General features: G+C 32.5%; 1 protein-coding gene across 7 annotated transcripts in view; it reads left to right on the top strand.

Annotated features, from left to right (window-relative positions):
• SUPT3H (SPT3 homolog, SAGA and STAGA complex component) overlaps positions 1–16,298 on the top strand; it is a 574,965-nt gene that overhangs the window by 149,734 nt on the left and 408,933 nt on the right. The window contains exon 1 of one of the 7 annotated variants that reach the window (XM_082733222.1): positions 9,413–9,485. The exons of the other annotated variants lie outside the window; for them this stretch is intronic. The gene's annotated coding sequence lies outside the window, so the exon portion shown is untranslated. Of the gene's footprint in view, positions 1–9,412; positions 9,486–16,298 lie in introns of those variants that run through there. 7 annotated transcript variants of the gene reach the window in all.

Below are 16,298 nucleotides of genomic sequence, written 5' to 3'. Positions count from 1 at the left end.
ATCCTTGCATCCCTGGAGAAAAATTCCATTGATCCAGGTATATAATTCTTTTAATGTACTGTTGAATTCAGTTTGCTCTTGTTTGGTTGGATTTTTTTTTTTGCATCTATGTTTATCAGGGTTAGTGATCTGTTATTTTCCTTTCTTGTAGTGTCCTTGTCTGGTTTTGGAATTGGTAATGCTATTTTGTATAATGATTTTGGAAGATTTTCTCCTATTTTTTTGGAAGACTTGGTGAAAGACTGGTATTAATTCTTTGAATTTTTGGTAGAATTCACCGGTGAAACCATGTGATCCAGGGCTTTTGTGTGTTTGGAGTTTTTTATTACTGATTAGACCTCCTAACTAATTTTTGGTTTGTTTAGATTTTCTATTTCTTCATGATTTAATCCTGGTAAGATATATGTTTCTATGAATTTATTTATTTCTCTGTATTGTCCAATTTTTGTCATATCATTGTTCTTAGCTGTCTCTTATGATGTTTTGTATTTCTGATTAGTTGTAACATTTCTTTCATTTTTTATTTTATTTATTTTAGTACTTTTTAAAGGGTGGATCTAGCTAAGGTTTTTCAATTTTGTGTATCTTTTCAAAGAACTGTCTTTTAGTTGCATTGATCTTTTGTATTGTCTTTTTAAACTTTTAATTTCTTTCTGCTCCAAATTTTATTTCCTTCCTCTTACTATGATTTTGTTTGTTCCCTTTTAGATCCTTGAGTTGTAGAGTTGGCTTGTTTATTTGAGACTTTTCTTGTTTGTTGAAATAGGTACTTATTGCTGTGAACTTCCTTCCCAGGCTTGCTTTTGTTGACTTGCATAAATGTGGTATGTTCCATTTCCGTTTTCATATGTCTCAGGATACTTTTAAAATTTCTCTCATAATTTCTTTTCAGACCCACTGATTTTTCAGTAGCATGTTTAATCTCCATATATTTGAGAATTTTTCAGTTTTCTTCATGTAATTGATTTCTGGTTTTATACCACTGTGGCCTGAAATGATGCTTGATAATATTTCAGTCCTCTTAAATTTATTAAACCTTGTTTTGTGTCCTAATGTATGATTTATCCTGAGAATGTTCCATGTGCAATTGAGAGTATGTATTATGTTGCTTTTGGATAGAATGTTCTGCAGAAATCTGTTAAGCCCTTCTGGTCTAATGTGTCATTTAATGTTGCTGTTCCCTTATTGATTTTCTTTCTGGATGATCTATTCATTAATTATGTGGGGTATTAAAGTTCTCTACTATTATTATATTGGTATCAATATCTTTCTTGAGGCTTGTTAATATTTGATTTATATATTTAGGTGCATAATTATTTATAAATGGTATATCCTTCTGTGGGGTTGATCCCTTTATCTTTATGTAGTGCCCTTCTTTATTTCTAACTACAATATTTGTTTTTTTTTTTTTTTTTAAGATTGTATTTATTTATCTGACAGAGAGAGATCACAAGTAGGCAGAGAGGCAGGCAGAGAGAGAGGAAGGGAAGCAGGCCCCCTGCTGAGCAGAGAGCCTGATGTGGGATTTGATCCCAGGACCCTGAGATCATGACCTGAGCCGAAGGCAGCGTCTTAACCCACTGAGCCACCCAGGCGCCCCTACAATATTTGTTTTTAAAGTCAGTTTTATCTGATAGAAGTATAGCTTGCTTTTGTTTCCATTTGCATGGGACATTTTTTCCCATCCCTTCACTTTCAGTCTGTATGTCTTTATATCTAAAGTAAGTCTCTTGTGAGAATTGTACAGATGGGTCTTACTGTTTTACCCACTCAGCCATATTAGGGACCAATGTAAAATATTTTTATATGGAAATGTATGTATTTATTTGGAGGGGGGTGTCTCTGAATTGACATAAGAACTTTAAAAGAGCAATACTTGTTTCTAGCTACACACATACCTAAAATGATATTTCATTTTTTAAAATTGATAATTATAGTACCTTAATGAATTATAACATGCAGTGTTTGAAAACACCATCAAAGCAGTTTTTATGGAATCCTATCAGCATTATTTTTGTTCTGGTTTCTATAGTAAGTACTGCCATCAGGTCTAGAATGTTTGAGCTGATCACAACAAAAAGTTTTTATTATAGTTTAAAGAATGAAAGAATGGGATACATGTTCTTAAATGCCTACATTACTTGTCTCTGCATATATTTTTGGATACTAAAAGTCTGAGGGTTTTGTTTTTTTTTTTAAACCTTAAACCTTAAGGGATTTTGTATTTCTGACTTAATATGTTGTCACTAAGTTTCTGGAGTAGAGATCTAACTTATGTGATGTGATGGGTCATAACAACTTATTAAGTTATATCTTTTATTCTCAGGGATCACCATTTTGCTCTGATTAGAAATTTTAAGTCACAAAACTAATGAATGAGTTTTGCATTTTTGTGTGATAAAAGCTCATAAAATGTGCAAAAATATTTCTTTCCTGAGACCTAAGATTAAGAACACTTATTTGAAGAGTTGTAGTTTATTAATAAACTAAATGAGAAACTAAAGAAATTACCTAATTTTCACTATTGTTATATTGACTTATTTGAAATACAGTTAAATATACCCCTTTAAAAATAAAATTAATTCTCAAATAAATTTTTTTTAAAAGATTTTATTTATTTATTTATTTGACAGACAGAGATCACAAGTAGGCAGAGAGGCAGGCAGAGAGAGAGGAGGAAGCAGGCTCCCTGCTGAGCAGAAAGTCAGATGCGGGGCTCCATCCCAGAACCCTGAGATCATGACCTGAGCTGAAGGCAGAGGCTTAACCCACTGAGCCACCCAGGTGCCCCAAGATGCCTAATTTTTAAAAAGATTTTGTTCATTTATTTGACAAAGAGAGCTTGAGCATGCACATGAGTGAGGTGAGGGGACGGGTATAGGGTCATGATGGGATTCAAGCAGATTCCCAGCTGAGCCTGGAGCCAGAGCCCCACTCGGTACTTTATCTCTGGACCCTGAGATTATGACCTGAACCAAAATCAAGAGTCAGATGCTTAACCAGTTGAGCCATGCAGATGCCCCTTCCTAATTTTTAAATTTAATTCTGTTGTTAGAAAATGTATAGTTTTTAGGGGTACCTGGTTGCTTAGTTGGTTAATCATCTGACTGTTGATTTTGGCACAGGTCACAATCTCAGGCTCCTGGGACTGAGCCCTGAGTCTGGCTCTGCACTCAGTGGGGCATCTGTTTAGGATTCTTTCTTTTCCTCTCCCTCTGGCCCTCCCATTTGCTCACTTTATCTTTCTTTCTAAAATAAATAGACCTTTTAAAAAAATAAAATTTATAGTTTTAATTTTTTAATTTAAATTCAATTAGCCTTGGATCATGGACATTGGGGAAGGTATGTGATATGATGAGTGTTGTGAAGTGTAAACCTGGCGACTCTCAGACCTGTACCCCTGGGGCTAATAATACATTATATGTTAATAAAAATAAATAAATTCAATTAGCCAACATATTATTTATTTTTGATGTAGTGTTCAGTGATTTATTAGTTGTGTAGAATAGTCTTTATTTTTAAGAGCAGTTTTAGGCTTAATCAAAAGTGGAGCTGAAAGTGTAGAGGGTTCTTCTGTACGCCTTCTACCACTACTGCTTCACCTTCCTTTTCATTTATTTTATTTATTTATTTTTTAAAGATTTTATTTATTTATGACAGAGAGAGAGAGATCACAAGTAGGTGGAGAGGCAGACAGAGAGAGAGAGAGGAGGAAGCAGTCTCCCCACTGAGCAGAGAGACTGATGCAGGGCTCCATCCCAGGACCCTGGGATCATGACCTGAGCCGAAGGCAGAGGCTCTAACCCACAGAGCCACCCAGGCATCCCTTCCTTTTCAGTTATAATTGATGAGTTAGTATTGATAAAATATTTATTATTGACATTGTACATTGGGGGTTCACTGTTGGTCTTGTAAATTGTTTGGATTTGGATAAATGTGTAATGACACGTATCTACCATTTTGTTATCCTGTAGAGTAGTTTCACTGCCCTAACAATCTTCTCTGCCTTCATACCTTCTCTCCCTGTGATCCCCTGGCAATCACTGACCTTTTTACTATTTCCATAGTTTTATCTTTTCCAAAATGTCATGTAGTTTGAATTCTCTAATGTGTGGTCATTTCAGACTGGCTTTGTTTTTTACTTAATAAGATGCATCAAAGTTTCTTCCATGTCTTTTTATGGCTTGATAGCTCATGGGGTTAATAAAACAATAAGTTGAATCATATTCCATTATCTGGTTAGACCATTTTGTTTAATCACTTATTGAACCTCGTTGCTTTCAAGTTTTGGCAGTTAGTGAATAAAGGTTCTGTAAACATTTGTGTGCAGCTTGTTGTGTATGTATAGCTATTCAGCTCACTGGTTTAAATAACAAGAAATGTGATTGCTAGATCATATGGTAAGAGTATGTTTAGTTTTGTGAGAAAAAGGTCAGTTGTTTTCCAGGGTGGCATCATTTTGCATCTCCACCAGCATGATTGAGAATTCTCATTGCTCTACATCTGCACCAGCATTTGGCATTGTCAGGTATACTGGATTTTGGCCATTCTAATGGGTGTATAGTGGTATCCTGTTCTTTTAATTTGTAGTTACTTGATGAAATACAGTGTGGAGCATCTTCTCATATGCTTACTTGCCATCTGAATGTCTTCTTTGGTGAGATTTCTGTTCAGACTGTTTTTGCATAGTTTTTAATTGAGTTTATTTTCTTACTGTTGAGTTTTGGGAGTTCTTTGTATATTTTATTTTATTTAGCAGTCCTTTATCAGGTATGTGTTTCACAGAGATTTTCATCCAGTCTGTGGCTTGTTTCTTCATTGTCTTAGAACATTCATTTAAAAAAAGAATTTTCCCTCAAAAATAAAACCAAAACAAAAATCCTACCCTTATAGACTATACAAATTTTTCAAATCTCTGTTTCATTTTGACCTAAAGGATCTACTCTTCATTTACTGAGAATGACCCAAGAAAGTCTTCCACTACCTAGTTAAGTAGTGGAGTATTATTTCACAAAGGTCAGCACAAAGAATTGTCCTGTGTAAGGATTTTAAATATGTAAAATCATTCATCAAAGTTTAATGTCAGGTTTGAAAGTACAGGGCTTTTGCTGTGTTTTGCCTTGCATTGAACCCATTGATTTCTGTGAGCTGATTAGAATCGCTCATCTATCATAGTTTGCACTTCTAATAGTGTCTCTCAAACTATATTTCATGGAATCTAAATATTTTTTAAGATGTATACTGATTTTTATGCACTGATTTTAATTTCTCTGTTACTTAGTCACAAGAGTTTGGAAATATTTCATACTTTTTTCCCCACCCCTTGGAGATTTGCAGTGTATATTAAAGCTTTAAAAACACATTTTTATTATAAAGAAATATATTACTTGTTTATTGCAGTGGTCCCAGAAAACTTTAATGATGGAACCTTTTCTTTTAGAACATCTACTACAAGTTTTACAATGCCATGGTGTAGAATAGTAGTGGAGAAAATGATGCCTTAAATCTGCATGCCCTGGAGAATTCCCTTGGCCAACTGACACAGGGAAGATACGAAGATAAAATGTTTAATTTTCACTATGACTATAAAGGGATTTTTCTGTGATAACTTTTTAAATATGTTTCCAATTCTCTACTTATTAAAAGTGGCCAGTTGTGTTACATAGAGCTTGTGACATCAAGGACCAAGGTTATTACTTAATGGCTTTCCAATCAAAATAAAACCATTTGCTCTTGTGTATAAAAAGAGTCCCAATCTTGAGGGTTTTGATTTGTCTTACAAATAAATTCTTCTGGAAGGAGTATTGTTTTCTTTGGTGGTGAGGACTTCCTCTTTGAGTTTTATAAGATTTGACCAGTGAAAAAATGTCTTTGGGTGGTCTTTTGGCCTGGGGATTGATATAGAAATCTTGGTTACCTTTTCTGATAAATAGCCACTGTAGTTCTCTTATTCAAATCTCATCCTGTGATTTCCTCTGTGATCTGACCAAACGATTAGGATTGGCATATGAACTTTTCTGAGGCTTGCTTTTTTAAAAGGGAAACATGTTTCCTTGAAATCTTGGATTATGAGAACCGTAACATTTTTCATTAGTTGAACTGAAATGAACCTGAAATATATTCACATAATTTTTTTTTTAATTTTAGAGACTGATATTTCAAAGATTTTGTTTCTCATTGAAGAACCTGAACCCTTAATGCCAAGTTATGATATATGAAATGGCAAGGAATAAAAGAAGAGTATCTTCCTTTGTCTTAACAACAATTAAAATGTTTATGCTTTTGAAACTTTCAGATTAAATTTCTACCTAGTGTTCTTTGCATTCCCTTAATATACTTACTCTCTTTCTTTGAATATTTGTTTTGGCTGTGTAGTTTTTCAGTATTTATTAATTATTTGCTTCATATTTTCAAATTATAGGAGATAGTTAAGGATGGTTTATAACTGATTGGCTTTTTAAAATTGTTATTTCTTAAAATTAATGGAGGAAATGGAGAAAACTATTTATTTCAAACTCTTATAACGAAGAATGGGTATTACCGTGTAAGAGTTTTCAGTGATAGAGTAATTATCTGGAGGATTTTATTTTCCATCTCAATGTATTTAACATAGAAAATTTGCTTTTGCCCGATATAAATTTACTTGTTTGGGAAATCAGACAAATGATCCCTGACATTTATTTTTTTAAAGTCCTCTCTAAGAAATTGCCAATAATATTAGCCACCTTAAAAAGAGCTTCTACAAAGTGAACAATTTTCCATCTATTTGACAGAATAAAAAGACTGCTCTGGAGTGAATTCAAAATACTTGTAAGAATGAACAACACAGTTTAATGGTGCTAAGCACTGAAGTGTATAGTATCCTACAACAAAAAGGTGTCTGAACCAGAATGTAAGAAAGTTGGATTTTAGATGCTCAGATACATCTAGCAAGTGCAAAGGATCTTTGCACTTGCTGATTCCTTCTTCTGGAATTTTCTTCCTATCCTACTCCTTCCAGTATTTGCCTCATTTTACTCAGGACTCTCTTAATATTACCCATTCTGTGATTACTAGCTATTATTTTGGACATCAGCTCATCGAAAGTAGCACTTCCCTCTTTCTTCTCTTCTCTGCTCTGTTTTATTTTTCTTCACTGCCTTTATTGCTGCCTGTGATTATGTCATACATCTATTTGCTTTCCACTGCTTTTTTTTTTTTAATTTGTTTTCTTTGTTAGAATGTAAGCTGAGAGTACAGAGCCACTGCTTTGTTCTTTGCTTCTTGCTAAGGCCCTAGACCGTTGTCTAGCTCATAAATAGCTCTTGAATGATTGAACTGAGGAATTTTGATAAATCTTAGGCTGAAGTTTTCATATCTCTAAAATATGTGATGTAGTTTTTTTGTTTGCTTGCATTTCACATATGAAATCTTTTGTTTTTCTCAGTTTACTAATTTGAGTATGTTAATATTGTGGTACTAAGCAGTATTTTATTGTAGTCATGTTTGCATGTATTTTGCACTAACACTGTAAGCTGCTCTAGTGTGTCTTCTCATCTTATTTTCTTTGGCTTCTAATATCCAACCTTTCATATTGTGTACACATTTTGTATCTTATGGATCTGATAAGATAAATATTCTGGTTAATAAAGACTTATGTATTGAATATCAAACGTTCAAAGAACTGCAGTACAGTATTTTTTGCAGTACAGGACATTTTTTGTTAACCTTTAAACACACACTGTCATCCACAATATTTTTTTAAGAAAGCATTTTAGAAGGCTTGCTTTTCTTTATTGTTTTGGTTTAGAACGTCAAAGGTGTTTTCTAGGTGTTCACTTCATGGATAAAGCAAGAACTTTGGTGTCAGATATACCTGGCTTTAAATCTTGGTGTTTATTCATTCTGTGATTGTGGACAGATTGCTTTTCTTTTCTGGACTCTTAGTTTCCTCCATTTATCAATTTATCTATAAATTGGGGAAAATACTTAAGCATCATCATTTTATTTACAGTTATTAAATATTTCCATGTATGAACATATATTCTAAGTACTTTATATTAATCCACTTAATTTTCATAATAATCTTCTGAGGCATAGTGGTATTACATTTCATTAAACAAATGAGGAAATTGACACATTAGGAGGTAAGACATTTTTGAATTACTGAGTTTCATGATTAGCACTTTATAGTATCTCAAAACATGTTAATGCCCTTTCTTCTCTTTCTCTTATAGGGTTTTTGTGTTTGAATTATATATATATAATATATATATATATAAAATTATATATATATATATAATTTTTTTTCCAGTTTAGAAGTTACCCTTTCCTTTTTGTTAGGAAATCATATGAAATCATATGATGATATAGCTTTCCTATTACCCAATGCAAATTATCTAAAAATCGATGTGTTCAGTTATACTGCTATTTACAAAATATTTCTATAAGTACTATATAGGTGGGTCTGAAATTTATGGCAGTAGAGAATGGATTTTATGTAGGTGTTACATTTTCCTACTTTTTATCAGGGTGAAAAAGCTTGATGTAGCTGATAACACAGAAAACTTAAACAGTAGATCTGGGAATTTTTTCTAGGTTTTCATAATTGGTTGGTAACTTTGAAGTCTTAACTTCTAAAGTTTTTATTGCTTGGTTTTTATTGCTTATTAAATAAATGGGTAGATGTACATAATTTCTAACATGATCTTATCCTGCTCCTTTTATTTTTATGTTTCATATAAAGTTACCTTTTCATTTATTATATGTAGGAGGCTTGCCAAAGGAAATCCATTAATTCAACTTCTTTGTAAAATTATGTTAAGTATTCTTTCTATTCTTTTCTTTTGAAGTGTATTTAATTGACAACAATAGTATAGTCTTACAGAGGCTTTTTTTCTCTTTGTTCATATTTGAATTGCTTTTGTTTATAAGTAAAAGCTATATGTCATATTAAAGAAAAAGCTTGCTGTGACATTAGAATCCTGAGATTTTCCAAAAGTCTTGTGCTCCCAACAGCTGAGAGATGAGTGCCAGGTCATTCTAATGAAACCTCTCCCATTGTTCTACTGGGTTCTTTCTTAGATCAAGGCTTCTCTATTATGATTGAGAAGATAGGGAGCTTTGCAATGAGCATATGTCTTATATTTTTGCCTAGATATATGTGTGGAGTTTTGTCTATATTATATGACCTAGCATTTTAGGCTCATTGTATTTTATAACTTTGTAATTCCCTATTTCTGAGACTATTGTTACTACAGATTTAAATCTTTCATTTGATAGAGAAAAACTGGGACATGGGCTGCAAACATGGCAGCACTGAAGGATTCTGAAATACCTCCCTCTCACAGACTCAGTAAATATACAGCTATACACAGAGCAATTACCTTTCTGAAAGAAATCCAGAAACTAGCTTCATAACTCTTGTATTTTAGATGAATGAGGAAATACCCATGCTGAAATGGTACTCGTCTAAAGGATGACTGTGATCATCCCAAGGGAACAAGGTAGGCGGCAGACACCTCCCTTGCCCTCTCCCTGTAGTCTGCTCTAAGTCACTGGCATCTTTCTAGAAGGATCTTATAGACACACTTGACACTCAAGCTTTTGCCATGATGCCAGAGGGCTGTGTCTTCAGATTACCTGGATCTGATATCCAGTGGGGCATGCATTCAGGCCCTACAGGACTGTAGCAACAATTTTTTTTTTTTAAGATTTTATTTATTTGAGAGAGAAAGAGAGAGAGAGAGCACAAGCTGGTGGGAGGGGCAGAGGGAGAAGCAGACTCCCTGCTGATTGGGGAGCCTGACATAGGGCTGGATCAATCCCAGGACCCTGAATTCATGATTTGGGCTAAAGGCAGCCAGTTAACTGACTGAGGCACTAGGTGCTGGGGAAAACAAACAAACAAACAAAAAACTGGCAATAAAGAATAATCTACCCATCCAAGTTATCTTTCAGAATTGAAGGAGAAATGGAGTTTTTCAGACTAGCAAAAGCTGAAGGAGTGCATCATTACTAAACTGACCTTATAAGAAATGTTGAAGAGTGGTCTTCAGTCTGGAATGAAAGAATGCTAATTAGTAACAGGAAAACATATGAAACTATAAAAGTACTAGTAAAGGTAAATATTTAATTTAATTCAGAATATTTTAATGTTGTAATGGTGGTAATAAAGTACTCTATCCCTAGCTTGAAGGTTAAGACAGTATAAAATATAACCATAATGACAATAATTTGTTACTGGATACACCAAGTAAATTGTGACATCAAAAATACAAATTATGATGGAGAGAGTATAAAAATGTAGAGATTTTGTATGCATTTGAAATTAAGTAGTTATGAGCTATACTCTTAGAACTGTGTTTTATGTAAACCTTATGACAACTACAAGCAAAAACCTGTAGTAAGTTTGGAAAAGATAGAGAAATATATTTATGAATACCACAAAAGTCATAAAATTACAAAGAAAAAGGGAAAGTTAGGAAGAAAAAAATTATAAAGCAGAAAACAGGAAAATGACATGAGTAAACCCAGATCAATAAGTACTTTAAATGTAAATGGACTAAAATCTTCAATCAAAAGCCACAGAGTGGCTGAATACATTAAGAAAATAAGACCCAACTGTATGTTACCTATAACAGACACATAAAATGTAAGGATGCTTGTAGACTTAAAGTGAAAGGATGCAAAAAGATATTGCGTGCAAATGGAAATGAAAAGAAAGCTGTGTAGTTACATTAGTAAAATAGGTACAGAACCAAAGATTATAACAAGAGACAAAGAAGTTCATTATATAATGATAAAAGGATTAATTTATGGAAAAGGTATAACAGTTTTATATATTTATGCAACTAACATAAGATCACCTAAATATATGAGGCAAATATTTAAAGATCTGATCAGAGAAATAAACAATACAAGTTTAGGGGAATTTAGTATGCCACTTCAACAATTGAACATCCAGATCTGTAAGGAAACTCTGGGTATAAAATATACATTAGACCAGATGGAATTAAACACTTATAGCACATTCCACTCAACAGCTGAATATACATTCTTCTCATTCTCAAAGGAACATTCTCCTGGATCATGTGTTTGGCCACAAAACATGTTTTTATAAATTTAAGAAGATTGATAGTCTATGAAGTATTTTCTGACCATGATAGTATGAGACTAGAAATCAGCTGCAAGAAGAATACTGGAGAATTAAAAAATATGTGAACACTATCATTCTTGTGATGAATGAGTTGGTCATAAAAGAAATCAAAAGAGAAATAAGAATGTATCTTGAGACAAAGGAAGATGGAAATACAACATACCACAATTTGTGGGATGCTGCAAAAGCAGTTTTAGTAGTGGGATAATATTTGGCAATGATATATTTGATGGTGGATTAATATCCAAAATATAAAAAGAACTTAAGAACAAAAAATTCAATTAAAAATAAGCAGAGGAGTTGAATAGACCATCTTTTCACAGAAGACATCTATGGCTAATATGTACGTAAAAAGGTGCTTAGCATCAAAATCACAGTGAAGTATCCCCTTAAACCTGTTAAAATTGTTATCATTGAAAAGACAAGATGTAACAAGTGTTGGCAAGGAGGTAGAGAAGTGGGAACCCTAGAATACTGTTGATGGGAACGTGAATGGTGTAGCCACATTGAAAAACTTTAGAAGTTCCTTAAAAAATTAAAAATAGAGCCACCATATGATCAACTGTTTTCACTTCTGGACATATATCTAAAGGAAATGAAAACAGGATCTTGAAGAGATTATTTACACTTTTATGTTCATTACCTTATTCACAGTAGCCAAGACACTATAAAGACCTTGGTGTCTGTCAATAGATGAATGGATAAAAATGTGTTACATATACATTTGTATATATATTATATTTATATACATATATAAAAATACATATATTTTTGCTGCAATGGATTTTTATACAACCATGAGGAAGATGTTTATCCTGTCATTTTTGACAGAATGGATTGACCTTGAGGGTATTATGCTACATGAAATTAGTTAGATAAAGATAGATACCATATATCACTTAAATGTGGAATCTAAAATAGCTAACGTAATTGAAACAGACAGAAATGGTGGTTTTCAGGGACTGAGGAGTAGAGGGAAATGGGGAGGTATTTGTAACAGTATGTTTCAGTTTTAAGATAAATAAGTAATATTAGCATATTGATAATAGTTAATATATAACAAATATAATAATAATATTTGGAAGTGCCCGTGAGAGTAGATGATAATAAGTGTTCTTACCACAATAAAAAAAGTGATAATTGTGTGAAATGGAGGTTTTAGTTAATACAATGGTGGTAACAATTACGCAGTATATAAGTGTATAAAATCACATGTTATACAACTTAAATTTACATAGCATTATATGTCAGTTATTTTTCAATAAAGGTGGGGAAAAATCTCTCATATGAAAACAGTTTTTAAAAAGCCCAAAACAACAATCTTCAAGCCTGGCCTGAAGTGTGGACTTAAGCAGTCTGTTAAAAAGAACAAGAGAAAATACCTTAGGGTGTTTAATATAACTTAGTCACTACAAATATAATCTGGGAAGTACTTCAAGATCACATGTTCTACTGTTTTAAAGATATACCTTCATGAGTATTTGTTTCATACAAAAATTTTTCTATTGGACTCTGGGAGCCAAGAGGCTTGGGTTATGATTTTTATTTTTTCATTTTTTGGTTTTATTTTAATTTGAAGTACATTTGACATATAATATTATATTAGTTTTAGGTATACAATGTAGTGATTTAAAAATTATATAAATTATAAAATGCTTACCACAATAAGTATAGTTACCATCTGTCATCATACAAAGCAATTATATTATTATTGACTATATTCCCTATGTTATAATTTCCATCTCCGTGATATTTATTTTGCAACTGGAAATTTGTACCTCAGAATCTCCTTCACCTGTTTTGTCCAACCTTCTCCCCTATGGCAACCACCTGTTTGCTATCTGTATTTTTGAGTCTGCTTTCATTTGTTTTTGTTTTTGTTTTTGTTTTTTTTTTTGATTCCATGTAAAAGTAAAATCATATGTTATTTATCTTTCTTTGACTTATTTCACTGAGCCTAGTACCCTGAGGTCTGTACATGTTGTTGTGAATAGCAACATACCCTTTTTTATTGCTGAATAATATTTCATTGTGTATATGTAACACATCTTTAAAATTTTTTATTGTTGAATTATAGTTGACATAAATTAGTTTCAGGTGTAGAGCATACTGATTTGACTATTCTATACATTATGCAGTGCTTACATCACAGTAAGTTTAGTCACCATCTGTCATCATACAACATTATTAAAATGTTATTGACTATATCCCCTAGGTTTGCTTTTCATCTCAGTGAGTTATTTATTTTATAACTAGAAACTTGTATCTCTTAATCCCCTTTGCATACTTTGCTTGTCCCCACCACCACCCCCGCTTTGGTAACCACCAGATGGTTCTCTGTGTTTAAAAGATTGTTTTCTTTTTATATTCCACATATAAGTGAAAACATGTGGTATTTGTTTTTCTTTGACTTATTTCACTTAGCATAATGCCCTCTAGGTCCATCCATTTTATTGCAGATGGCAAGGTCTTTTTCTTTTCTATACCTGAGTAATATTCATATATATATATATGTATATATATATACATATATACACACACACACACACACACACACATACACATACCACATCTTCATTATCTATTCACTTAATGATGATATTTGGGTTACTTCCAATCTTGGCTGTTGTAAACAATGTTGCAGTAAATCTAGGGGTGCATGTATCTTTTCAAATTAGTATTTTCATTCTTAAGTACCCAATAGTGGAATTGCTGGATCATATGGTATTTCTATGTTTAATTTTTCAAGAAACTTCCATACCATTTTCCACCATGGTAGCACCAGATTACCTTCCCACCAACAGTTCACAAGGGTTCCCTTTGGTCCACATTCTTGACAACACTAGATATTTCGTCTTTTTTATTTTAGGCATTGTGACTGGTATGATGTGTTATTATCTCATTGTGGGTTTGGTTTGCATTTCCCTGATGACTAGTGATATTAAGTGTCTTTTCATTTGTTAGCCATCTGTATGCCTTCTTTGTAAAATGTCCATTCAGGTTTTCTTATTTTTGATCAGATTACTTATTGCTGTTGAGTTACATGAGTTCTTTATATATTTTGGAAATTAACCCTTTATTGAACATATCACTTGGAACTATCTCCCATTCAGTATGTTGCCCTTTCATTTTGTTGATGTTTTTCTTCTAAGTGCAAAGCTTTTTCGTTTGATACAGTTCCAGTTGTTTATTTTTGCTTTTGCTCTTCTTGCCCTAGCACACAGATCAGAAAAATATTGCTAAGACTGATATCCAAGAGTTTCATGGTTTCAGGTTTTGCATTTAGGTTTTTAATCTATTCTGAGTTTATTTTTGTGTACGGTTTAAGAAAACTAGTTCAGTCTCATATTTTTGCATGTGACTGTCCAGTTTTCCCAATACTATGTATGGAAGAGACTGTCTTTTTCCCATTGTATATTCTTTTCTCCTCTGTCATAGATTTATTTGACCATATAAGTATGGGTTTATTTCTGGACTTCATTCTATTCTGTTGATCTGTTTGTCTTTTTATTTTTATTTTTTTGCCACTACCATACTGTTTAAACTACTATAGCTTTGTAGTAGTAGGAATCTAGGAATGTAATACTTCCACTTTTTTCTTTTTTCTCAAGATTGCTTTGGCTTTTTGGAATCCTTTCTGGTTCCATACAAATTTTAGGATAATTCTAGTTTTATAAAAAATACTACTTGTGTTTTTCTAGGGATCATATCGAATCTTTAGCTTGCGTTTCATACTGTAGACATGTTAATGATATTTTTGTCTCCAGAATTCGTGAGGATGGAGTATCTTTACCAATTTCATTGGTCAGTGTCTTACAGTTTTCAGAGTATATGTGTTTCACCCCCTTGCTTAAATTTATTCCTAGTCATTAATTAATTTATTTTGATGCATTTGTAAATAGGCTTGTTTCTTTAATTTCTTTTTCTGATAGTTGTGGTTCTACCATAACAGATTTATACATATTCATTTTATATCCAGCAATTTTACTGATTTATTAGTTCTAATATTTTCTTGGTAGAGTCTTAGAGTTTTCTATATATAATATTATCTCATCTGTATATAGTGATAATTTTACTTCTTCCTTGCTGATTTGGATGCATTTTATTTTTCTTCTTGACTGCTTGCTGTGACTAGGACTTCCAAAGCTATGTCAAGAGTGGGCATCCTTTTCTTATTACTGATCATAGAAGAAATAGTTCCAGCTTTTCACTATTGAGTATGATGTCAGCTATGGGTTTAATCATACATGGCCTTTATGATATTGAGTTATCTTTCCTTTATACCATTTGTAGATAGTTTTTATAATGAATGGATGTTGAATTTTGTCATATGCTTTTCCTGCATCCGTTGAGATGATTATATGGTTTTATCTTTCATTTTGTTATGTGATACATCACACTGAACCATTGTCATATCCCTTAAACCAGTCTCACTTGTTTGTGGTGAATGATCCTTCTACTGTCGTTTTGGTTTGCTAATATTTTGTTGAGGATTTTTGCATCTGTTGATTAGGGATTTTTGTCATTTTATGTTTTGTAGTGTTTTTATCATGTTTTGTTGTCAGGATAATTCTAGCCTCATATTGAATTTGGAAGCAGTTGTTCCTCTCCAATTTTTTGGAATAGTTTGAGAGGATGGGTATTAACTTTATTTTTAACATTTTCTAGAATTTTCCTGTGAAGCTCTCAGGTCTTGGAGTTTTGTTTTTTGGGGGAGTGTTTGACTTCTGATTCAACTTTGTTACTATTAATTGATCTGTTCAGATTTTCTATTCCTCATTCAGTCTTAGAAGAATGTATGTTTATAGGAATTAATCCATTTCCTCTTGATTTTACAGTTTGTTGGCATATACTCTTTCATAGTAATCTCTTATAGTCTCTTTGTATTTTCCTGGTGTCAGTTATAATCTCTTCACTTTCATTTCTGATTATATTTGAGTCCTCTAATCTTTATTATTTCTTTCTTTCTACTAACTTTAGGCTTTGTTCTTCTTTTTCTAGTTCTTTTAAGTATAAGGTTTGGCTGGTTACTTGAGAATTTTTGTTTGTTTATTGAGGTGGGATTATATTGCTATAAACATCTTTCTTAGACTTGTTTTTGGTGTTTTTCAAACATTTTAAACCGTTGTATTTTTATTTTCTTATGTCTCTGGGTATTTTT

This window comes from Mustela nivalis, assembly GCF_964662115.1.
Source record: "Mustela nivalis genome assembly, chromosome: 5".
Classification (NCBI taxonomy): Eukaryota; Metazoa; Chordata; class Mammalia; order Carnivora; family Mustelidae; genus Mustela; species Mustela nivalis.
The sequence above is the reverse complement of the archived record's forward strand: the minus strand, read 5'-3'. Positions and strand labels throughout refer to the sequence as shown.